The sequence below is a fragment of the Lemur catta genome, chromosome 10 (genome assembly GCF_020740605.2).
Source record: "Lemur catta isolate mLemCat1 chromosome 10, mLemCat1.pri, whole genome shotgun sequence".
NCBI classification, from domain to species: Eukaryota; Metazoa; Chordata; class Mammalia; order Primates; family Lemuridae; genus Lemur; species Lemur catta.
Window position 1 is genome coordinate 53,795,084 of NC_059137.1, and position 26,914 is coordinate 53,821,997.

The following is a 26,914-nucleotide window of genomic DNA, read 5'->3' on the forward strand; positions in this document are numbered from 1 at the left end:
TCAAACGATCCTCCCACCTCAGCCTCCCAGAGTGCTAGGATTACAGGCATGAGCCACCACACCCAGACTTATTAAGAGCTTTTATCATGAAAAGATGTCAAATTTTGTCAAATTATTTTTTGCATCTATTTAGGTGATTATGGTTTTTGTTCTTTATTCTGTTAATGTGGTGTTTTACATTTATTTATTTGCATATGTTGAACTCTCCTTGCATCCCAGTGATAAATCCCACTTGATCTTGGTGAGTATGCTTTTAATATGCCATTGAATTCAGTTTGCTACTATTTTTCTTGAGGGTTTTTGAGTCTATGTTCACCAGGGATATTGGCCTATAATTTTCTTTTCTTGTAGTATGCTTGTCTGGCTTTGATATCGAAGTAATTCTGGCCTCATAAAGTGAATTTGGTAGTGTTCCCTCCTCTCAATTTTTTGAAAGAATTTCAGAGGGATTGGCATTAATTCTTTACATGTTTGGTAGAATTCAACAGTGAATCAAGTCCTGGGCGTTTCATTGGCAAGAGGTTTTTAAGTACTGATATAATCTTTTTATTCATTATTGGTCTATTTAGACTTTACGTTTCTTTATGATTCAGTGTTGGTAGGTTTCATGTTCCTATGAATTTATCCTCTTTTTCTAGGTTATCCAATTTTTGGCATATAATTGTTCATAGTAGTCTTTTATTATCCTTTGTATTTCTGTGGTGTTAGTTGTAATGTCTCCTCTTTAATTTCTAATTTTATTTATTTGAATATTTTCTCTCTTTTTCTTGTTCTATTGAAAGGTTTGCCAATTTTGTTTATATTTACAAAAAAACCAACTCAGTTTTATTAATCTTTTATATGTTTTTTCTGGTCTCTATTTCATTTGTTTCTTCTCTGATCTTCATTATTTCCTTCCTTCTACTGACTGTGTGTTTAGTTCTTCTTTTTGTAGTTCTTTGAGTTGTAATATTAGGTTGTTTACTTGAGCTCTTTCTTCTTTTTGGATGTATGTGTTTATTGTTATAAACTTCCCTCTTAGAACTATTTTTGCTGCATCCACCAAGATTTGATCTGTTGCATGTCCATCTTTGTTTGTCTCAGGTTATTTTTTAATTTCTCTTTTAACTTCTTTTTTGACTTATTGGTTGTTCAGGATCATGTTGTTTAGTTTCTAGGTTATTTGTGAATTTTCCGAAATTCCTCCTGTTACTGATTTTTAGTTTCATACCCTTATAGTCAAAAGAGAAACTTGATATGATTTTAATCTTCTTAAATTTGTTAAGTTGTTTTGTTTTAATTAATCTATTTTTAAAAATATAGTGTTAGATAATCACCAAACTTAATTTCAGGTGCACTAGAATTAAATATCTAACAAACAAAATCTTAAACAAACCAGAAGAAACTATAAATAAATAATCTATGGAAGTGGAAGTATTTTCTTATCATAAAAGATATGGAAAAATCAGGAGGTCTATAGTTTTGAATTATAAAATTTTAAACCTTGTACTTTTAAAAAAAAATAAATCTCAAATGTAAAATTATGAAAAGAAATCTATTTGTACATAATCTAATAAGCAAAGTATTATTATCCTTCATACATTAAGAAATCTTCAAAATAACAAGAAAACTCTAATAATCCAATAGGAATATCGGCAAACGGTATAAAACGACAAATGTGAAATCTTATTGGTAGTCACACTGCAAACTAAGACAAACATAGAATTATTTTTCTTGTGACAAATCATCAACATTTAAAAATATATAATATTAAATTCATTGTGTCAGACACAAATTTTAAGAGGAAGTATGAATTGGAATTATATTTTTTGCAAAGAAATTTGACAGGATGTACAAAAATTTTAAGAATTCTTTGAATTTAACCTTGGGAAATTCATCATAAGGAAATTATTTACAATGCATTGAAGACATGAATATTCACCCAGCTTTACTTATGTGGCTGAAAATTAGAAATAACCCATAATATATACAATATGTAACAGCTGAATAAATTATAGTATTTCCACATGATGAAGAATTGTATAGACATAAAATTAGGATTCCAATAAGTTTTAATGACAACAGTTATAATATGATGTTAAGTTATAATTCTGGGTACAAAATATTTGTACAGCAGAGTTGATCTCAGTTTTGCACATTTGTGTACATATGTGACTGATATCAGAGCTAATTGTTCTTGAGCACGTCCTACTGTGATCTAATGGGAATTACGTCATTTAATGTCCATAAGAATCCTATCAATAACAGATTATTATCCCTGTTACAAATGAGGAAACTGAGACATCATATAAGTTCATATAGATAGGATTGATGAAGCCAGAATTTAATCCAAGCACTTTGGCTCCAAAGTATGTAAAGTCATCCCTCGGGATTCCTGAGGTATTGGTTCCAGGACCCTGCAGACACGAAAATCCGAGGATGCTCAAGTCCCTTACATAGGATGGCATAGTATTTGCATATAACCTACCCATGTCCTCCTATATACTTTAAACCATCTCTAAATTATTTATAATACCTGACATAGTATAAATAGTTGTTATAATATATTGGGGTTTTTTATTTGTATTATTTTTATTGTTGTTTTGATTTTTTTATTAGGGTTTTTTTTTTCTTGAATATTTTGGATCCCTAGTTGATTGAGTCTACCGAAGCAAAATGCACAGATATGGAGGGCTGATTGTACTTTCAGCCATTAAGCCATACTGACTTCTGAAATACTACTGAGTATACACAGATACATGAAAAGATATTGGAAGGAAAAGCAGGTACACATATTAATAAATGGTAGCTATCTTGAGGTGGTGAAAATGACAGGTGTCTTATATTACTGTTGTGTAATTTCTGAATTCCCTTCAATATGCAAATATTAATTTTTTATTCAGAGACATATACATATTTAAGCTAAGAAAGAAATTCTAAAGAATCCTCTGTATATGAAGACACACTACCAAGTCAGTCAAGTGCAGACTCAACAAAGCCACATTTTATTAATATTTCTACAGCCTTTACTTGAAACCCTTTCCTGATGTACAGATGCAATATGCATCACTAAGACCATAATTCCAAATTTTCATAAGAGCTGTGCTTACAATCCATTCAGCACTGAGGCAAGAGTAACTATAGCTAAGTTTTAATTTGCATAATTACAATCCCACATGAATAAAGAGCATTCATTATGGTTATGTCTGGCCTGGCTCCAGTTTGTATCATTTCCCAGGCTATACAACTAATATTATTAACAGTGCAGAGCAAATTTATAATAAATTTCAGGAAGCTAAACTATGAACATTATATCCCGATTTCGTGTTATGTAAAGTTATACATCATTTCTCAGGAAAGTCTCTCTCTCATTTTTAATCTATTTGTTCTGAATTCTTTATATCACACTCGATAACTTGCTCTCTGCTTTCCCATCGACTGTATTACAAGCTGTAACATTTCCCTTTTATTCCGGAATTCCTTCACGAGGCGCCTGCCAGTCTGGAAGAATAAATTTTCTAACATTCCTGATATTTTTACCCCCAAAGGGTTCAGTGTCAACAGCAAGACTATTATTTTTTATTTTATAAGGAGAAAAAGGAAATCTATGCTTTTCCTGTATACTTGTATACACATTCCGCAACACCCATAGGGTAATTATCTCTAAGTTTAAAACAAAATATAAGCAGACATTTTAAAGAAATTTGCAATCACTTGAAAAACCTTCAGGCAAAGGCCCATTGTCTTAAAACAGTGGAAATATTTAAAGTTGTGTATCAGGTATGCAAAAACAGAGGTTTTAGCTTTTCTGTTCTAATTTAGAATATCGTTTTCAACTATCCAACAGATTACAAAGTTTATGAGAATCTTTTTTTTTTTTTTTTGAGACAGAGTCTCGCTCTGTTGCTCGGGCTAGCGTGAGTGCCGTGGCATCAGCCTAGCTCACAGCAACCTCAAACTCCTAGGCTTAAGCGATCCTCCTGCCTCAGCCTCCCGAGTAGCTGGGACTACAGGCATGCGCCACCATGCCCGGCTAATTTTTTCTATATATATATTTTAGTTGGCCAGATAATTTCTTTCTATTTTTAGTAGAGACGAGGTCTTGCTCTTGCTGAGGCTGGTCTCGACCTCCTGACCTCGAGCAATCCACCCGCCTCGGCCTTCCAGAGTGCTAGGATTACAGGCGTGAGCCACAGCACCCAGCCAGTTTATGAGAATCTTATATCATCGTTAGATGATCACGTTGTTACTCTTGACTATCCATTCTTTATTATTAATCTTTTATTTGTACTTTCATCATACATTTAATGAGTCAATCATCAAATAATACTAGAGTCAAAAATAATGCTTGAGAAGATAAATATATATTCAGTTACTAGATGGTTAATATAAGTATAATTGGTATAACAACAAATATGAAAACCATATAATAGTATTTTTATAGTAAAAGCTTAATCCTCTATGTTGAGAAACTGCTCAAATCACGTAGTAATCTTCGGCTAAAGAGATTGACTTAATTCTTGCCATATCCACAGTTCTCTTTCTTTTTCATTGTCCAGTTTCTACTTCTGTGGGTTTCTCATTGCTCTTGTCTTTCACCACCTGAGCTGGGAAGGTTTTGATGTATAAATACCTTAACATTATTTGCAGAAATTCTTACTGTCCATCACATCTGCAATTGCTTATTTTAAATGTAAAGTATTTTTCAATTACATTGCTGCAGAGATTTTGCCCCTTCTGATATGTGCTGCTAAATGACTACACCAGATTCTTATTACCAATAAAGATTTTGTTTTCTAATATTGAAGTGGTCTCTTTTACAGGTCTCTGGGTATCCCACTCATGTCTTCCTTCTTGTTCCTTCTTCTAAGGATCTGAGTGTCATGTTCTTCTACTTTTTTTGGTAAGAAGAATAACTTTTAGATTAATCCTAGTTAATAAGAGATTTTCCAGTGCCCATAAACGGGAATGTAATGATAAAAGTAGCTACAAATTCCTCGCTGATCTTCTCATTAAAATGTGATGATTCTAATTCCCCTTTCCTTGAATCTGTGCTGGCCTTGTGGCTTGTCTGACCAACAGAATACAACAGAAATGATGTTCTGGGTCTTCTGTGGCTAGGTCATAAAAAGCCTTGTATTTTCTGCCCAGATCTCTTGGAACATTCCCTATAGGAGTCGGGTCATTCAATAACTCCAGCTACCCTGAGACCATCATCCTGGAGATGTCATGTGTAGACTCTGTGGTCAACAGTCTCATCTGAGCTCAGCCTTCCAGCCATCCCTGGGCAGGGTACAGATGTGCAAGCAAAGCCACCTTGGACCCTCTGGATCAGTCTACTCATTAGTTGAATATTATGGAGTGACTTCTATTCATCCCATGTGGAACAGAATAATCACCTAGACCAGCCCAAATTCCTGTACAAAATCACAAGATATTAAAAATTGGCCATTTTTTCATTTTCTCCTGTACCCTCTGACAGCAGAAAAAATTGGCCATGGTTTAAGCCACTAAGTTTTGGGTGGTTTGTCATGCAGCAATCGGTAACTGGAACTTTCTTCCCTGTCTGCAGAAGTTTGGTGGTTTTATTCTTTAAGCATTTCACACCTAATTTTATGTCAGCAGTACGAATATGGTAGAGATTATGAAAATTCTGCTTTCCACAGAATGAATTGGAATGGAGACACATCTGTTCGTCAGGTGAAATAGCAATAAAGAATGCCCAGTTGGCCATTTTATTAAGAGAATTTACAGATTCAGTTCAACTGGAAAAATATCTCCTGGCAGAAGCAACGGATTCTTCATAGAATTAAGGGGCTAACCTTGCTCAGCTTTACTTATAAAGAATAAAGTACTAAAATATTTTTCCAGGGTTAGAGGAGGGGAGGTGAAGGAGCAGGAGGGAGGCAGAAAATTCAAACTACATTAGGAAATACATGGGTTTATCAGATAACAAAATTTCTAATTTCTTCAAGCCTTTGTTTTTAGTGGGTTTTTTTTCCCTGAGCAATCAATGTGTTTCTTCCTGACTCTATCATCACTATTTCATACCTGCATAGATAAGATAAAATCTTGCCTCCTAAGCTGAAGATAAGAAAAGTGAAGAGGTATACTGGAACATGAGCTATCACCTCTATCTGAATTTGAAAGATGAGCTCATTAGAATCCTCACTGAAGAACATAGCTCATTGCTAAGATCTTTTTTCTTCAGAGTAGTGATTCCCAAACCAAGGTATGCATCAGAATTACCTAGGAAGTTTTAAAAAATATTTCCACAATTTATAGTTTGGGATGACAATATGTGTGTATGTTTTGGACAAGATTCTTTCAATACAAAAACAAAAATCAAAACAATACAAAACAAAAACCTGAAAAAGCAACTCAAATTGACTTAAGCAAAACAGAGAATTTATTAATTCGCATAACTGAAGAGTCTACCCTTTTAGATGTTTCTATTGGTGTATACCTTCTATTTCTAAATAACATGAGTAGTTTCAGTTCTTAATATTTCAGTTGTGGGATTTATCTATTGATTTCCCATTATGGAAGATAAGGATTTAGTTTTTCACTAATCCTTGTTCCATGCATCCCTTTCTAAATCCCTCCCTCCCATACTTTCTAATATAGTTCAATATTCAAGATTATATTTCTACAGCTATGTAACTGCTATTTATAGATGCTACACATAAGCACTAATGTGTAGCTCAAACTTCCTTTTAAAAGTGTTAATCGCCAGTTTGTTCAAATATATTAAGTCTTCAATGAATTTCATCTTTTCTCATATATACTTATTAGCTTCTAAAGTAGATATTATCTTGGGATCTCCCTTTTTCTCTCTATTCTAATCAATCTCTTGTATTCTGGCTTGCATATCCTGCTCTTTCTTGATTTACTCCCTTATTTTAGTAAATGGAAGATGATATTTTGAGATACTGCATACCTGAAAAATATCATCAAATACTCTTAGTTGTGATAGATAGCTAATTGAGCTTAGGGTTATAAATTGTAAATCTTATTTTCTTTGAATTTGAAGGCCAATCTCCTTTGCCTTGTAATTCCTAGCATTGCTATTGCTAAGTCCAATGACATTTTGATTCTTGATCTTTTATATGAAACCATGTTTTCTCCTTAGTAGCTTGTAGGTTCTTTTCTCCCAAATGTTTGAAATTTCGTGATTGTGTTCCTTGGTTTAGCTCTATTTTAATTCATCTTGCTGTCAGGGAACATTGTAGTTGGAAAACTCATGACCTTTATTTCTGAGAAATTTTCTAGAATTATGCATACAGTAATTTTCTTTCCTCTGTTTCCTTTGTTCTCTATGCTTGCATCTCTGAGTAATGAAAATTTGAACTTCCCAGATGGATGCTCTTATTTTCTTATCCTTTCTCTATTATTTTCTACTTTTTGTCTTGTGCTTTATCTCCTGGAAGATTTCAATTTAGTAAGCCAAAATTTCTAAAGCAGTTTTTTTATGTCCACTATTGTTTTTTTATTTCCAAAATTTGTTTGGATAAAAAATAATGTTATTTTTTAATGGATTTTATTTTTTTTCTTCCTCTTCTGAACTTTTTTTTGCAGGTCTTCTACATAGTACTTGAAATATATTTTTTCACTTTATTGAAATATAATGAAGACAAGTACACGTAGTATACTGCTCAACTATGTAAGTAGCCCCCATGAAGAAACATGGCATTCCGATAAGCTCTCCCAAACCCCTTATTTCCTCTTCTGTCACTAGCCCTCTTACAAAGTTAACCAGATCCAAAATTTCTAAAAGCATAGATTAGTTTTTGCCTGATTTTAGTAACTGGAGTATTTACTACATTTAGAGAGTGTTTGTTGTTGTTGTTGTTTGGCATGTTCTTCTCCCTATATGATTTCTTCCAAGTCACTTCTTATTCTGTGTGTTTAGATTTCTCTTTCATGTTGAGGCCTTCCTCAAATACCTGATGTTTCCTGACTCTCTGGTGGTAGATTAGATGACCATGCACAAAAATTCTGTTTTTCCTCCCTATTTGTGTATGGTAGATGGCCTCCAATGACAGCTGCTAATAATTCCTCCCATCCCTGTCTACTTCCCCTCCTTTGAATACATTCTGGCCTTATGATTTACTTGGACCAATAGCATGCAGCTGAAGTTATGCTATGCCAGTTCCAGGCATAGGCCTTAAAAGGCCTGACAGATTCCATTTCAACTCTTGAAATGCTCTCACCATCATGTAAGGAAGCTCATCCTAGACTACTAAGTAATAAGAGACCACATGGAGAGATTAGCTACATGGAGGAGAACCAAGATGTCCTAATCAACAGCTGATACCAACTGTCGTATGTGGGAAGGAGACCGCATCTTGGATGTTTTAGCCTCAGCTGAGCTCTTAGTTAAATGAGTCCTCAGGGACTCTGGCCAATACCACAGAGAAGAATTGGGCCATGTGTAGTGGCTCATGCCCATAATCTCAGCATTTTGGGAGGCTGAGGCAGGAGGATCGCTTGAGGCCAGGAGTTAGAGATCAGTCTGGGCATCATGGCGAGACCCCTATCTCTACAAATTTTTTTTAAAATAAGCTAGACATGGTGATGTGTGCCTGTAGTCATGCTTGTAGTCCTAACTACTCAGGAGGCTAAGGCAGGAGGATCACTTGAGCCCTGGAGTTCAAGGCTGCAATGAGCTATGATTGTGCCACTGCAATCCAGCCTGGGAGACAGGGGAAGCAAGACCTTGTCTCTAATTTTTAAAAATATGAAAAATAACACATCAATACATATTGCATTAAGTCACTAAGCTTTGTGGTAATAGCTAATTGGTGCAGGAGGTATTATATACCATCACTTTAGGACATTAGGCTTAGCTTTTTGACATGCTTTACCCAATGAAGTGTTAGCAGAAGTAATATCTGTCACTTTTGAGCAAAAGCTTTACGAATCAGTGCATGGTATAATTGCTCTTCCTACATGCAAAAAGCCAGCAATGTTTCTTATAGAGGCTATTACCAAGAAGTCTAGGTTTCTCAAATTGAAACTGACTTTGAGCTGAACACTGCATTGTTGATTTGGAAATGATTTGTTACTCTAGCATAGCCTAGCCTTTCTTGCCTCATACAGACACTAAATAACCAAAGGAAAATTTATGACAATTGAAGGATTCACCGTAGGCTAATCTGACAGGTGCTCCCCAGCTCCCTCTTCAGAAGTGGAGGGTTTATTTCCCTAGCTGCTAGTAGCTCTGCCAGCTGACAGTTCTCAGCTATTATGTAGCTCTGGAAATCACTCTCATGCCCTTTTCTTGGAGGCAACCTGCATCCAGTGACTGGTCAGTGGGAAGGCATAAAAGCCCAGCCCCCTTGTCATAATGCAGAACAACTCTGAAGGACCATCCCTGCTTCAGAACTCCTCATGGGGTCAGCTTGAGATGTGACCACAGCCCAACTGCCTCTCTCCAGTCCTGCTTCCCTCCCTTTCTTCCTTACATGTCTGTGGTTCTGACGAGCACCCCTAATTAACTTCCTGCAAACTCATCTCCATCTCAGAGTCTGTTTCCTGGGGAACCTAACCTGCAATAGTTTTGCTTTGTTTGTTTGTTTTTAGGTAGCACCTAATATCAATATCTTTAGGAATTTCATCTTAAATTGATTGGATTCCTCTATATAGAATTTTCTAATATTATGCTGAAGAGTGTAGGTCAGGCTGTTAGTGCTCTGGAAACTGAATTGAGGAGACTATTGAGTATTAACAATTACTTAGTCTTCATTTGAATATCTCTATTTTCAGTATATTATCCTGGCCCTCCACTATGCCCAATATTGCCCAGACCAAAAACCTTTGGTTTCAGCCTCCACAAAGAACAATTCCCAGTCTTCTGCCAGGATAGGAAAGAAGCCACAATCCAGCTCTTGGAATAGGTTAGAGAATCTTGGAGCCTACTTCTGCCTAAAGATACTTGCAGTGAATTCTACTATTTTTGCACCACTTTTACTTTGAATTCTAGAAGTACTGGGTGCCACCAATTCCCAAACCTGCAATACAAACCAAGTGGTTTTGCAGCTTTCCATGTCTTTCTAACTTTCGAAATTTTGTTATTGTAGTGTTCTCTCCCAATATTTTTATCCTTGTGTATTTATGCCCTTTTTATATGGTCTTATTATCTATTTATTCTCATTTTAGTAAGGTTCAAGAATAGAGAGAAATATGAATGCTTTATCAACTAATTTTAATTAGAAGTCCCATGTATTTATCCTTCTATATGTGCATTAGAATTCTTGGGTCAAATTCTCCTTTTAAAATTTCTATGGGAATCTTTACTAGAATTACACTTAAATTCTAAATTTCTTGTAAGGGAACTGACATGATGCTGAGTCTTCTTACTTAACAACAAAGCATACCTTTCCATTTATTCAAGTCTTCTTTCATGTATGTCAATCAAGAAATATAGTCTTTTTAGTATGTGTCCTATGTATTAAAAATTCAATCCTAGTTTTTTAAAATAATTTATTTTACAAATGAGATATTTTCTTCCAATATACTTATTAACTATGTTTACTTATAAAAAAGGAAGAGGGCCGGGCGCGGTGGGTCATGCCTGTAATCCTAGCACTCTGGGAGGCCAGGGCGGGAGGATTGCTCAAGGTCAGGAGTTCGAGACTAGCCTGAGCAAGAACAAGACCCTGTCTCTACTAAAAATAGAAAGAAATGCTCTGGAGAGCTAAAAATATATATGTAGAAGAAAATTAGCCTGGCATGGTGGCACATGCCTGTAGTCTCAGCTACTTGGGAGGCTGAGGTAGAAGGATTGCTTGAGCCCAGGAGTTTGAGGTTGCTTGAGATAGGCTGATGCCACGGCACTCTAGCCCAGGCAACAGAGCGAGACTCTGTCTCAAAAAAAAAAAAAAAAAAAAAAAAGGAAGAGATTGAGTTTGGGATATTAATTTTGCAATTGGTCATCTTACTGATTAGGATATGTTTGGTAACGGGAGTGTTTTCACTAGAGAAATGGGAAGTCCTCCTATTTTAGGTACAATATAGGTGACATCAGAGAAAGTACAGACAAGTCACAGGGGTCACATTAGAAATTTTCCTACACGCCACCCTTTCTAACACCTTATTTAAGATACTGGAACTCAGTTACAGATTTCCATTTGTGGTCCCTTGATTTTTTCTGACTCTAGTGACTATGGCTTGGGTTTTCTCATATCTTTCTGGGTCATCTTACCACAGCGCAAGTGGAATCTTAGGAATGCCTAAATTTCTATAAAAGAAAAATAATTGTTTGCCTCTTCTTCTCAGCCCACTTGTGAGAGATTTCTAATTCTGTGATATAAGCCAGTTGGAGCAACCAGAAATAAGAAGGAAGTTGAAGTAGATTATTTCCAAAGATGGTCACAGACATCCCTCCCATATCACATGAATTAATGCCATGTGACTTTGCCACTCATCTCATAAAGAGAAGGAATCTCTTTCCCCCCTTCTCCCCAGTGCCTATGCTATAACATTGTTAGACCCTTACTCAAACTACTATTCAGCCTCAATCAGTTGGTGATCCTGGATCATTGTGCTATATAATCTCCATTTACTAGAAAGGAAATGGAACTGTAGTGAATGCTTCATGAAAGCATCTTTTCTGGTAGCTATCTACATAAGAAATAGTATTACTACTGAAGAACTTTACTAGACTAACTTTTACATCATTATAACAATGAAACCCAGAAGACATCTTGGTGATTTAAACTCAAGACTAGCTAGTATATGGTGTAACTGCTTCATACCTCTCATTACTACATATTAGATATGAATTCAACAAAAGTAAATATGACTATTTAAAAATAGAGCAGAATCATATTTTACTTTAGATATTAATAGAGTCTAAAAAAGTTTTTGTGTTTGTTTAAGCCTTTGTGTATTTTATCAGCAGTTTTGCCATGTTAACTATGGTAAAAACTGAAGCAGTTGTTGTAAGATAATTTTTGCACAATAGTAAAAGTATTTTAATGTGTTGTAATTGCAACATCCTCTTAATAGTTGTTAAAGAAAATCTCAAAAATGATAACATTGTAATCCCTGGTTCTACATTAAGGGACATATACTTCCCAAGATACTAATGCATAAAGTAGAATAGTAATAATAGGTACTTGAAAATGTGTACTCAGGGAAGAATATAACCTTTTAAAATTACTTACAAATAGAAATCCATGCACTGAGACTGCCAAAACACATTTCATCACAACTAAAACTAATTTTCTATCCTTGCAAATACAATTACAAAAGATATCAAATGAATTCCAAGTAATAAATGTAAGATAAAGTTTCCTAATTTCAAGTTCACATAATAACATGGAAAGTGTTTCATAAACTATTTCTCTAACACAGTAGTTTTCAAACTTTCTTATAGATGTGGAGCCTCTCTTCAAATGAAATCGTATCCAGAGGGCCAATTAATACAAAACAGATAAAAAAATAAGCCTTCCCTAGTTAAAGTGATGAAAGAAAGGAACAAAGACCTTCCCTACAGACCCTTTGACCCCTAGTTCTACAAATTGCTTTTTCAGAGGGGTCCAGAGGTACTTCTGAAAAATGACTGATCCTTCTTAAAGAGACACTTGAAACTACTGTTATCTCATTTCATAGATACTTATAACATATAAAAATTCTTTAGTTATTCTGAAAGTAGGGGAGCCCTAAGGACTATAACCAAGACATAAAGTTTATCCTCTTACCAAAAATTACCATCTAGAGGCAAGCAATTATACCAAAATAGGTATAAAAACTCTGCAAAGTTCAACAGTGACTTAAGCCTCTTCTATATTTCTGCCCTGCCTTTCTTGGTGTAGGCTTCCATCTCTAAGGTCACTGCATGGTCCATGATGGCTACTAGAGATCAATCCATCTTAACCTTTATTCCAACAATAAGAGAAAGGAGGCAAAGGTGGCGAAAACAAAAAGTATACTCTAGCCATCTATCTTCCTTTTAAGAACGCTTCACACAGGTTCCACCCAGTAACTTCTACTTATAATGCTTGGCCAGAACTTAGACAGCTGGTCACTCCTAGCTGCAATGTAGTTTCCATGAGTTGGGTCTGGGGTTTGATTTTACTTAACTTAAAAGCTATTATGCTATCCTGTGATGACTGTTTCATGGATGCTTGCAGAAGACTAGAGAGTCTTAGGTCCTTAATAATCATGGCACAGCAAGAAAAATAAGCACCAGCATATTAGTGTAGATTGCCTTGGCCCCAAGTCCCCCAGGAATGATGTCACGGGCCCAGGTGAAAGCCTGCACATGCGAGGGAGTGCACTGCAGGAGAAGAGCACTGAGTTTGAGGAAACCTAACATTTTATAGCAAGCAGTAAGCAAATCTGCTCTTGGTTCTGAAAAGAGGAAGTACTTCATCTCTCAAGGTTATTTGCTGCAAAAACCACCTGGAAAAACGCCCTGGATCAAGAGCAGTCATGACCTTGCGTTCTTGGCATATCCAGCAAGATTGTGCAGGTATACTCTGGGTTCACAGTGTAGTGTATCTCTCCACACATATTATCACCTGGAATAAGGGTTCTCTCAGTAAGAAAGAAAGGAAGAATGAAATTACATATAAACATAGTAGTCTTTATCACATGAACTTACTGTATTCCTTGATATTTCTATGGTATATAACAATTTTTATTTTAATGAAGCTTTAACTAATTCAATGCATTCTAAAGTATTAAAATAAGATATTTTATTATAATCTAGCATTCTGGCCACATTCCTTCTAGAAATTGGATTTAGAGTGTATGGGAAAGACACTACTTTCCTATAGAGCCTGGATTCATGAGGTCTTTTTTCTTTTGAGACAGAGTCTCACTCTGTTGCCCGGGCTAGAGTGCCGTGGTGTCAGCCTAGCTCACAGCAACCTCAAACTCCTGGGCTCCAGCAATCCTCCTGCCTCAGCCTCCTGAGTAGCTGGGACTACAGGCATGTACCACCATGCCTGGCTAATATATATATAAAATAAAGGCCTCATGAGGTCTTTGATTTGGGGAAAGGAGAAGTTATTGCATGTTCATTTTATCTTTATTTTGTAGGAAGGGATTGTTTAGAAGATGTCTTTTAGGTCAGCAGAGAAGAGGTGAATATTATAGAAAAATTTGGATGGCATCTCCTCACACACTCAGCCTCACTAATTGGATTAGTGTCTCCATAAGAAAGATTAGAATAACCTTAAAAATCTATGTTCTTCAATGTGCTTCTTAGCCAGTGGTGCCCAACATACTTCACATAATTACCACACACACAGAAAGAAATGATATTTGAATGCTCTAGGGGAAATGGGTGAAATTGTTCATGACTAAGGAAAATATCCCATGGGCTCTTCCTGCCCCCAGGCCCTGCCCAGCCACACAAGAGATGAGGGAATAAATCTCTTATCACATGTAGTATATCTTCAGTTGGGAAGCTCCCTCTTAGACCAAGTGCATAAGCAGTGCTGGCAAGGAGACCTAGGATGAAGATCATTCTTCCATCCCACACAGTGCAGTCGTGCAAGGCACCCTAAGGGTTCAGGTGGCCAGAGCAGAGAATATCTATGTTCAGCAGAGCAGCATTCCTACAGAAAGCACCATCAGATGAAGAAGTACCCAAAAGCATTGACAAGAAGTGCTAAAGAAAGATTTCAAAGGGTTACTTAGATTCTGGAGCACAAATGACTCCTGTCTTACTGGAAATGACCCAAAATAATGGGAGAGGCTGTGGTCCTGCATAAGTAGAGGAGTTCTAAGAGCCATTGCAATTTGATAGTATTGTCTGTTTGTCAGCCTGCACTCGCAGGCTGGGGAAGTATCAGGTAACCTATTTCATCATAGATCCACTACCCTGTATCAGAAATGTTACAGCAAGGACTGGATTAATGTTATTTTGCTTTATATGTTGGGACTCACATGTGGTTAGAAGGTTTCAGTATATTTGTGATAGTTCAACTAGACACACATATATGTAGTTATATATTTAGAGACATATATGTATAGTTTTATATATATAGAGAGAGATATATATAGTTCTAGCAGACATATATATATATATATATATACATATGATTGAGGGGAAAGTATTTTAGGCTTTAAACTTAGTTCATATTTAAACATTTTTATAGGCCTTTCTAAAATGAGGACTAAAGTACCTTGATAACCTGCCACAATTTTTAAAAACTTAACTTGGAAAAACTATGGATTCAAATTCAATTTGCCCTTCACTTGAAATTTCTGTGGAGCCAATCAATGTGAAATAGATTTAGGGTATCGTGAGTGAGTATGTGTTTTATAAATATCACTTCAGAACTAAGAGTACTAAACTAACCATTAAGAATCAAATATAATTATTCTATTCAATAAAATAACTATGGTCCAAATAAGAAACACTAACGTACAGATAATCAAGTTGCTGACACAGGACAATGTATTAACCCAATAAATCATCAACATTAAAGATCAGAAATTATACAATGTCCTCTGAGAAACCATAAAGTTTTACTTTTGTACATTACAATTGTACTATCCTGGATGAAGCTGGAGCCCATTCTTCCAAGTGAAGTAGCACAAGAATGGAAAAACAAGCACCACATGTACTCACTATTAAATTGGTAGTAATTGATCAACACTTATGTGCACATATGGAAGTAACATTCATCTGGTGTCGGGCAGATGGGGGGGAGGAGGGGATGGGTAAGTTCACACCTAATGGGTACAGGGAACGATGTCTTGGGGTTGGGCACACTTGTAGCTCTGACTTGGGTGGTGTAAAGGCAATATATGTAAAATAGAGCATTTGTACTCCCGTAATATTCTGAAATTTAAAAAAGGTATAATAATAAAATAATAAAACTGGGAGGGAAAAAGGAAATCAGTTACTCAGAGTAGGAAGATATATCCATTGCTCAGTTTAATACTGCGTGAAATAAGACAACTTCATTTCTTCAAATGGCTACTACTAGAGCTACCGAAAGAGCAAAGATGTCAACCGGCATCTTCTGATCCTTTACGATCTATATAAGATTGGCTCAAACCCCCAATTTCACAGCATGTGAATGTCCAAAGCCCTCCTGAGAATGTTAAAATTCCTGGGTGACATTTGATCCCGTGGTCATGCCTGTCTTCCAATCCCTGCTTACTCTGCATATGTTGCTCTCTTTCACATCACGATGATCCATCTGTAAAAACCATCCTCTCTCATGAACAAGAATAAATGCTTATTGTTTTAAACTTCTTGATTTTAGGGTAGTTTGGTACTTAATAATAGCTCATAACCACTATTACTGAGTTCTAAATATTTCTTAAATCATTTTTTGATTTCATTTTTAACCTAAGGGATATTTAATACTATGTGATTTGATTTCTTTTTTAAAAAGCTATAATTTCATTATTAATTTGTAAATTTATTTCTTTGTGTGTATTTTGGTCAAAGAATATGGTATGTACAATATTGAGTCTTTGGAATTTACTTAGGTTTCCTTTTTGCCTAGTAATTATCTTAGTAAATTTTTTATATGTGCTGAAAAAGAATATGTATTTTCTATTCAGGATAGAGTTTTATGCATATCTGATAATTCAAACTTATTAATTATAGATGGTATTCAGTTATTTAATATTTCTGCTTTTTTATCTCCTTGATATGTGGATTTCTATGAGGAATGTTAAAATTTCCAACTAAAATTGTTGAAATGGCAATTCTAATAACTATTTCTCTATATATTTTGAGTCTGTATTATTAGGTGCATTTATATTTATAAGAATTATATTTTCTTCATCTATTATTCTTTTTTGCCAGCACAAAAATGCTTTTTTTGCGCTGGTGACTTTCTTTTGCCTTAAATTTTATTTTGTTAGCTATTAAGATTAATATTTCAGCTTTTTTGGTGATTGTATCTTAAAAGCTGTATTTGTTTATTCTCCCTTTATTGATTCCTTAAACTTATAATATCTTTATCTTCCCTATAATAAAATAATAAAAGAAATATCTAGTATATGTTCACATCATGGGTGTTATAGAGAAAATTCTTTTTTTCCTTTTTGGATCTAGTCTTTTATTATTTAGGGGTTTGTGTTTTGTTTTTGTTTGGCAGCAATAAAGCTTATCCTTATTTTCAATTTGATTATCCTTATTTTCCACATTTTCTTATTTTGCAATATCTTCTAGTTTTCTGTTCTTCGTATATGGGTACTTGCTCCAAGTATGTTCTCAATGTGGATTTAAAGAGCAAAACTTTCAAGATTGTGTGATTGAAATTATTTTTACTACGCTTTCATTTGGAACCACAGTTTGGCAGGTTACAAAATTTTAGGACTAAAGTTCTCTACCTGAACGTCTTTTGAAAATTTTATCTCAATGTCATTTGCATCCAGTGTTGCTATTAAGTCTGATTTCAGTATGATTCAGATTCCTTTGTCAGTGATCTGCTCTTTCTTTCTGGAAGCTTCTAGAGATGATACTTAATGATACTCTTAAATTCATTTCTTTTCTTGTCCATCTGTGCTCTACAGACTCTTTTAGCCAGGGCCTTTTCATTTATCTTAAGTCTAAGAAAATATATCTATTATTTCCTCAAATATTCTCTCTTTTTTTTTTTTTCTATTTCTGGTCACTATTTAAACCTATCAAGACACTGGTACTTCTACTGCTATCCTCCACATACCTTAAGGCTCTATCTTTCTCTCTTAACTTCTATTGCTTTATCCATTCTTGCCAGCTTCCAGGAGAATTTCTCAATTTGATCTTCCAGCTCACTAATTTGTTCTTCAATTTTATGCATTCTAAAACTTATTCCACCTGTTCTTTTTATTTCAATGTATATTTTGTACCTAATATTGACACATTTCTTTTTAAATTTTTAGTCTTTGTAACACATTGCAAATATTTTCCTTCTTCTTAAATATATTCAGACGGCATATGTTGTTTTATTTGTTGTTGTTTTATTAGCTATATTTCTTATTTGTGTGGTTATTTTGTCTTGTGAGTGTATGTTCCCTAGAGGTATCAACTGACTGATCTCTTCAGTGATAAAAATAACTATGAAGACCATACTCTAATCATTGTCAGTAAATTTTAAAAGAGAGAAGGGCATGAGTTTTAAGGCAGAGTGCCCCAGGTACCACAGAATCACTATTCCTCTGTAGGCTTTGCTATCCATCTGCCAGGCAAAACTCTGGTCAAGATTCAACACTTAACCCCTTAGGGATAAGTAACATTGGCAGGAACAGTCTTTCTAGGTTATTATCCACCAGTCCAGAGGCTTTGGAGAGGAAAGGGATTAGAAATGAATGCTTGAGGAGGCTTGGACCATTCTTACGGGCTTTCATCAACTATTTTTGTTCTGTTCTAATGTTACCAGTAGTCCCTGGCAGGCTGAGCTCTTGCTGCCAATTTCTGTAGTAAAGTGGCAGGTAGACAGTGATTGTCCTAAAGAAACATTGTGAAGAGACAGAAAACTTTGCTGCACCCCTAGTATACGGTTTGTTTCCCCCACCAAAAAACAACAACAAAAACAAAACAACAACAAACCCCTTTGGAGAAACGGCCAATTCCAAGCCTAGGACATGGAAAGCAAAAGTGAAGCCTGGAATATCTCGTTCTAGGAAATAAGAAAGTGCTCAAAGATTAAAGGCATCATCTCAAAAAGATACAGGGGACAGCTTGAAAGGATTATCACTTGATAAGTTTGGGACAACTTGACCACCAAAAAAGGAATACTGACCATAATGGATACCAACACTTACTTGTAAATAAGTAAAATATCATATAATGCATATTAACATACAATTATATAGCATAATAAATAATATAATCAATATTATGACAAATACTCTATATATTAATACATACAAAGATGTAAGAGAGAGAGAGCACAGGGGATAAAAGAAAACCTCATGTTTACAGAAATACATTAGCGGAAAACATACCAAGAAATGACAGTATTAGAGAAACCACAATTTCTAATTAAATGGGGTACCTCCAATTTAATAATTTATTCAGACAAGGGTGTCTAAACTAATAGATTTAAGTTTGTTGGGAAATAGGTTGTTCACCTGGTTCCAAGTTATCACATCATAAATTTATTATTAATTACCAGGAGGAAAATATGCATTTACAGTGGAGACATCTGGGGCTACTCCATTCCAAGTGGTCAAGCTTGGAATTGCCAGTAATGGGATAGAATAGGCTGATAGTATTACCTCCTCATACAATGCAATCGGAAATACACATAATTTATAACATTCTTGCCAAAAATTTTGCCTTCAACCTAATTATGAGGAAAAAGTCTGATAATCCAGGACATTGGATGTTCTGTGGACAATTGGTCTGGATTTCTCAAAGGGTTTGATTTCATGAAAAGTGGAGGGAAGTCAGGTAAAATTGGTGGTGGTGGTCATGTGGATACACTCCACAGACAAAAACAACCAAATGCAATGAAATTATCCCGTTTGAATGCTGGAATTTTAAAACAGAACTATATAAATGACACTTTTCATCTAGCTGTAAAATTTGAGTGTGGACCATATTTTAGATACTGTTATCAAATTAATGCTGATTTTTTTAGGTGTGAAAATGAGGATGTTGTTGTGTAAGACATAAGAGACCGTCCTTTTTCTTAGGGACTACATGCTGTAGAATTTAAGACTATAGTTTCAAGACATCTGTAGCTTACAAGTGGATGATTTGGCAAAAGGAACATGTGTGTCTGTATAGAAGGCGATAGAGTGGATATGGCCAGGTATGAACAGTTGGTAAATCAGAGTGATAGGTACATCATTAAACTGTTTTTTCTTCTCTTTTGCAGATTTGACAAAAACAAAAAACAAAAAGCCTTCCAAACCTTCTGCATTGATCTGTAGCCAATTTACTCCAGGCTTCTGCAATCCTTTTCTCACTCCAGTGGTTTTTCAGGTTGTTGCTGCTGCTGTTATTTATTTCTTTTCTTTTTCTTTTTTTTTTTTTTTTTGAGACAGAGTCTCACTTTGTTGCCCTGGCTAGAGTGAGTGCCGTGGTGTCAGCCTAGCTCACAGCAACCTCAAACTCCTGGGCTTAAGCGATCCTCCTGCCTCAGCCTCCCGAGTAGCTGGGACTACAGGCATGTGCCACCATGCCCGGCTAATTTTTTCTATATATATTTTTAGTCGGCCAGATAATTTCTTTCTATTTTTAGTAGAGACGGGGTCTCACTCTTGCTCAGGATGGTCTCGAACTGCTGACCTCGAGCAATCCACCCGCCTCAGCCTCCCAGAGTGCTAGGATTACAGGTGTCAGCCACCGCGCCCGGCCTGTTATTTATTTCTAAACCCATGTTTTCCTATTGCTTCTAAAGTTGATTTTGATCAGAGGGTAGCAGATATGTTAGGTCCCCACCTAGGCAAGATAAATTTGGGTTACGTTTCTTTTTAAATTTCTGTGATGAAAACTGGCTATATCTCACTTTTTCTTTTTCTTTTTCTCTGGGTTCCTCTAGTAAGTCTCAGCACTGCTACACATTAGAATCATGTAAGGGAATTTATTTTAAAATAGAGAGAGAGCCCTGAGGTGGTCTCTAAAAGCATTCATGGAATTCTGATTCACAATAGGGACTTAGAACCACTGCTCTAAGGTCAGACTGGATTCAAATTCCTGCCTTAGGGCATGGTAGTTTATGCCTGTAATCCCTGAGTTTGGGGAGGCATGGGTGAGAGGTAGGATCCCTTGAGGCCAGGAGTTCAAGGCCAGCCTGGGCAACATAGGGAGACCCTTCTCTGCAACAATTTAAAAAAAAAATTCCTGTCTTAACACTTTCTAGTTTTGAGACCTTGGGTCAGTTAATTAATCTTCCTAGGGTGCAGGTACTCTAGCACTGCTCTTGGATTTTTTAATTTTCATCATTCTCCCAGTTATGATATAAGAAAGGAACTGGAAGCACATTTACTCTGTTATTTAAAAAAAAAAAAAAAAAAGTTTTTGCTTATGAGAACTCCCTATTCCAAGATCTATTAACATCCGAATCCAAAAGAAAATGATTAGCAGTTTCAGGTCAATGAGGTGGATATTTGGGGGCTAGAATAATTTATAGGCACCATTCAAACTACTTTCATAATTATCTTCTTCATCTTCATCATCATCACTGTTATCATCATCAGCAGCAGCACAACCATCATAATTGAGTTATTGATGGCACTTACTATATACGAGGCACTGTGTTTACAGTTTACAAGAATTTGTTCTCTGACTTTGCAATTCTATGAGATAGTGTTATTGTCATTTAAAGATGAGGAAACAGGTTTAGGAAAGTGAAGTAATTTACCCAAAACATTAAGTACTGGCTCCAGATTCAGACCAAAGGATTTTGAGTTCAGGGCTTGCTTTCTTAGATCCCATATTGTGGCCTGTTTTACATAGAATGAATATTCGTCTGATTTCCTGTTTAGCTTATACCTTTTCTTATGAAATAACCCCAAGTATGAAAATATCCCCTCTCTTTTCTGTACTTTTAAATCATCCTAACAAGTCCATTCACCAAATATTCAAGGGTAAATGGCCAATACAGGCAAACTGTGGTCACTGGGTGATATTTGTAGTAATTGCTTTGTTTCTGACCTACTCTTCCTCTGCCCCAGTTTCTTCCTCACTCCAGTTTCTGTTCTGTTCCTGATACCCAGTTACCTTTCCTGTTTGTCACCCTGCTTCTGCCTTTGGACTTGATGTTTACACTTGCTTTCCTAGCCTTGAGTCAATCATCCCTTTGTCTCCTTCCATTGGAGAACATTTTTATTAATACTAGCTGACTGTACCCTAATCTTGCTGTACTCAGCATTGCATTATTTAATATTCTGATTGGACTCACCCTAACCCTTTGTGTATGGAAAGGAGGAAAGGGAGCAAAACACACAAAATGTAATTACATTTTGATTGAAAAACTCTTGAAAACCAACTATAGAATTAGGAAAACATCTGGAAAAGCAGTTTGTTTAAGGAAAGGCCACAGAGATGTAGGAAAGGATAATGATGCTGAAACAGTCTTTGGGAATAATTTCGTGTAAGTTAGGAAATTTCCACCTAAAAAAGGCCAACCCCTTTCATCGAGGTGGGACAATCTGACTGGTCATCTTTGTTCGAGAGCACCCTGTGGGGTCTGCTGCAGCCTTTGTCATATGCTATAGCATTCAATGCCTCCCTTTGCCCAATCTTTCTTTCAGAATTCCCTCACTCAGGTGTTTACCCCAAGGATATCCCCCAGTAAACTTCAAGTTTCCCAGGGAATCTGAGCAATGACAAAATGTATACATTGAAATCTTGCTTTTATAAAGTAGCTGTAATGAAAATATCAAGATTTCAAGGTACAGCAATTCTGATACAGAAAGAAATTTTCCTTTTCTGAAGTCTTTGAAGATATCTATCCCTAAAAATAAAAGTAATACCAAAGTGGTGAATAACAAAACATTTTCAACAAATTTTGTCTGCAAAAGAATATGGGAAGAAACAATCAGGAGAAAAGAATTATTTGAAATCCAAGAGAAAATAAAACTTCAGGAAGAAGAAACTATCTGAGACTGTTTTTGGATCTGAACTAGGTTAAGTCAGGCAATGTAGTGCAAGAGTTGGTTGGGTAAAAATGGCCTTAGAGCAATTGAAAATGTGTATTTTTGACGGTTGGGTCAAAGTCAGTGGGTTTCTAAGATTACATGTCAGTTTGCAGAAATGTTGGACCTAGGCTTGTGGATTTTTATCCACTCCGCCAGGCTATAACTCTTCAGAGGACAATTCAAGCCATTCACATTTATTGAGAAGATTGATATTTGGGATAGATTTCCATTCATACTGTTGGGTGAATTCCTATTGCTTTGTTTTATTCCTTCAGCCATCATGGAATCCAGGTTCTGGACGTTAATTCTTGAATGATTTTACTTTGGAGAGTGTCTATTGCACTGTTCAGTGTGTAATGTAGGTCTGAGTACTTCCTGTAGGGCTGGTCTGGTCTTTGCAAATTCCATCAGTGATTGCTTGTCTGGGAAGGTCTTTATTTCTCCCTCATAGATGAAGCTTAGTTTTGCTGCATAGAGAATCCTAGGTTGGCCATTATTCTGTTTTAGAAGATTAAGGATAGGCACCCAGTCCCTTCTGGCTTGTAAAGTTTCAGTTGAGAAGTCTGCAGTTAGTCTGGGACGTTTTCTTTCGTAGGTTATCTGCTGTTTTTGCCTCACTGCTTGAAGGATTGCTTCTTTCATGTTTACTTTGGTCAGCCTAATGTGGTGATTGCCTTTTCACATTGAGTCTCCCAGGAGTTCTGTGTGTTTCTTGTATCGGGATATCTAAATTTCTGGCCAGGCCAGCCATATCTTCTTCCAGTATTCCATAAAATAAGTTTTCAAGCCCTTGTGTATTTTCTTCTTCTCTCTCTGGGATGCCTATGATTCTTATATTTGGCTTCTTTACATAATCCCACATTTCTTGTATGCTTTGGTTTTGTCTCTTGTTTCTGTGTTCTTTTTCTTCATCTGATTTGTTTAGCACACAGGCATTATCTTCAAGCTCTGATATTCTTTCCTCTGTGTGATCCATTCTGTTCTTGAGGCTTTCCACTGTGTTTTGTAGTTCCCTAAACGCGTCTTTCATTTCCAGAATTTCTGTTTGGTTTTTCCATAGTATTTCAATTTCTTTAGAGAATTTTTCATTCATTTCTTGTATTGTTGTTGTGGCTTCCTTATGTTGGGTTTCTATTTTCCCTTCAATTCCATTGAGTTTTCTTACAATCCATATTTGGAATTCCTCCTCTGTCAGTTTAATCATATCATGTAAGTTGGTATCTATTGATGGAAATCAAATGTTTTGCTTTGGGGTGAGTTTTCTCTCTGATCTTTCATGTTTCCTGTGTTCTTTTGCTGATTCTTCCTCACCAGGCTACTTTGTCGAGAACTGGGGGAGCTGAGGCTGGTTTATGACCTTATCTCTAAGTCCCCAAAGGTTCGTTCCTTGGCAGTGCTGGGGAGATGCGCTCTGGTCCTGTATTGCCTTAGAGGTGTTTTGTTGGGTTATCTCTGACCTGTTGTCTTCACCTCTTGCCAAAGGAGATTAATGAGTTTGGACCCCTTGCTTAAGCTCCCAGATATGTGACTCTTATGTGTGTGACTCCACTTCCCTCCAGTAGTTTGAGATGGAAGGCACTGTGTTGAGCCCCTCTCTGTTGTTGTTTGTAGTTTGTGTGGTGGAGTTGATTATCAATGTATTAGAATGCCTTTGTGTTGGGCTCTAAGCCCTCGAATGGGCTATACAAGTGCCCCAATCTTTGGGAAATGTTTTGTCATTCCCAAGGATTACTTGAGCCCTGTTGCCACTTTAGGTGGGGTAAGGGCAATGGGTACCTTCAAGCCTGAGAGCCTACAGTTATGTGGTTGCTTCATCTGCTGCTAGGGGAGAGCTGCTAATGTCTTTCAGGGCTCTTTAGTCACACTTGTGATGTAGGTCCTGGTGGGGGGTATCAATTAGTGCAATTGCTGAGGACTCTGGCCAGGATTTTCCTTCCCAGTCCACTAGCCCCAACACTGGCAGCGGCCTGGGCACCAAGCGTGAGCCCTAGTGTTGTGTTCTTATCAGATGATTAAACCAACCCGCCAGACCCAATCAACAGTCTGCCCTCTTTTGCTTAGCTCCAAGGTCCCCAAGATTCACAACAGTCACACAGAGAAAGTGACTTTTCTCCCTTCTCCCTGACTCCAAGGGTGGAGTGTGCCCTGCTGGGCTGGGGGAGGGGCGTTACCTGAGACCGCCACACGTTCAGCCCAGAAAATGTGTTCTTTCCTTTCTCCCCTCCTCCAAGGGCAGGGTCTGCCCTGCGGGAGAGGCAGTCAAGCCGCTGGGCTGGGGGAGGGGCGTTACCTGAGGTGGCTGTGCATCTCAGCCCAGGAAGTGGCTTCTCTCTCGTTACTCCTCACCTCCAAGAAAGTGGCTGGGCTGGGGAGGAGCGCTGCCTGAGGCCGCCACTCGACTCAGCCCAGAAAGTGGCTTCTCCCATCACTCGGCACCACCAAGGGCAGGGCTTGTCCTGTGGGCCGGAAAGACAAGCTGCCAGGCCGGGGGTGGAGCACAGCCTGAGGCCACCACCGGTCTCAGCCCAGAAAGCAGCCTCTCTGGTCACTCCCCTCCTCCAAGGGCGGGGCCTGCCCTGCTGGGCTGGGGAATGGGTGGTGCCCAGAACTGCAACACGTCACAGCGTTTCTAGGCTACGCACCCCCCAAAGGGCGGCCGCCCACCCAGAGAGAGCCAGCGCTGGAGGCGACTGCTTGGGGGGCAGCAGGTGCTGGGGTGGGCAGGCTGTCCCAATGAGCCGCTGGCTGTCCCCATTGCTGCCGTGACCCACTGTCTCACGTCAGTCCAGTAGAAGGTCCTGTACCTTCTGTCCCACCCTGTGCCAGCGGAATCTTCTGCGGTTTCCAGGGGCAGAGCCTCCCTTTCGGTGTTCACCTCCTTTGTTCTGGTCCTGTTGACTGTCAGAGGCGAGGTGCCTGTCACCAAAGTCCCTCCTGTGGACCCGGGAAGCGTCCACTCAGACCAGTCCCTTCCCAACCCAGAGCGGACCTAGCACAGAGCACTGGAGAGTTCAAAATATTTCCCACTATTGTCTCTTCTCCACACAGCCTGTCATCCTGTGCTACAACTTCGCTTTGTCTTCAGGTGCTTCCCTGCCTAAGTGGATGTGAAGATCGGTGAGGAAGAGGTGTCCTTCAGTGGATCAGATCACACTGCCCTGGTCAGCCAACGGTCATGGCCATCCCACACTCTGTTTCCTATAGCATATCTTGCACTCTCCAGACTTTGTGGTCAATGCTCCAATTCACCCCCCTTTTTTTATCCAGTGCTGCTTGTCCCGCGCTGCTTCTCTGCAGATTCATGATGCTGTTCTTGTGGGAGAGTGATCCACTTGTGTGTAGCTGTCCGCGTTCTTGACTTCCTACTCTGGGAGCAGAGAGCCAGGAGGTCACCACTGATCTGCCATTTTCCAGAATCTCACTTATATTTCTTGATTTCCTTTTCTTTGGACAACTTGATTATGCCCTCAGAGTGTACATGATGAGGAAGAAATATTTTGTAGGAGAGATTCCAAAATGTCATTCTAGCTTGCATAAACCTGAGACAGATTCTGGAACAGTTTGGAGGTGTTTCTCCTTAAAATTGACCTGGTCCCAATTCTTTCTCCTAGAATTTCCTCACCGTGCTAGAATTCTGTGGGGACAAAAGCAAACGAATTCAAGGTCAAAAGGTCACGACTTCTCAATACCCTTTTTTCATCCTTAGAGAGCAGAGACACCAATCAGATACACTGGAGGTTTCAGAGCCTTTATCCCTCTATAAACAGTTTGTTGTATGAAGAGAGACAGATTACTCTGCACATTCTCAAAAGAGAAATAATTTTTACATTTTTCTCATGCCTGGGATTCTCTCATAGCCATTCTCTCCTAATGGCTTTCTCCCAAACACATATGTATCCATTATCCTAATGTTCTTTTCTTTATTATTTATCTTCTTTTTACAGTCTTACCTGTTGTCAATGGAAAAAAAACCTTAAGATCACTTAAAATGATTTTTTAAAAATATTGAACAAACTAAAAAGAAAAATGTATCTAAACTCCTTTCTTTTAATTGAGAAACTAGAGGCCAATTGAAACCATAAAATCAGTCAGCCAGTAGACAGCATATAAAAATCTTTCTGCAAACTATAATAAACTAGAACGGCACATTTGTTATGTATTAGTTATCCCTTAGGCAGAGGGAGAGGGAAACATGTCATCTAGTTTGCATTTAAATAGACATTATTAATGAGTCACTGCTGGTTAAAGGTGGTAGAAATAGTCCATTGTCCCATTATTAGAATTCCCTTAAATCACTCAGTCTTTCCAAAGGTTTTGGTTCATATAGAGCTCCGCCCCTGGACTCCCGAAATAACGTCTACCAGTGAGGGGCTCT

At 37.3% G+C, this 26,914-nt stretch overlaps 1 long non-coding RNA gene across 1 annotated transcript in view; it reads right to left on the minus strand.

The window, feature by feature from the left end:
- Positions 1-25,042, minus strand: part of LOC123646273 — a 96,289-nt gene extending 71,247 nt beyond the window's left edge. Inside the window, exon 1 of the long non-coding RNA XR_006737845.1 lies at positions 24,830-25,042. This is a non-coding gene — a long non-coding RNA (uncharacterized LOC123646273). The remainder of the gene's footprint in view (positions 1-24,829) is intronic.
- Between the last annotated feature and the right edge of the window lie 1,872 nt (positions 25,043-26,914).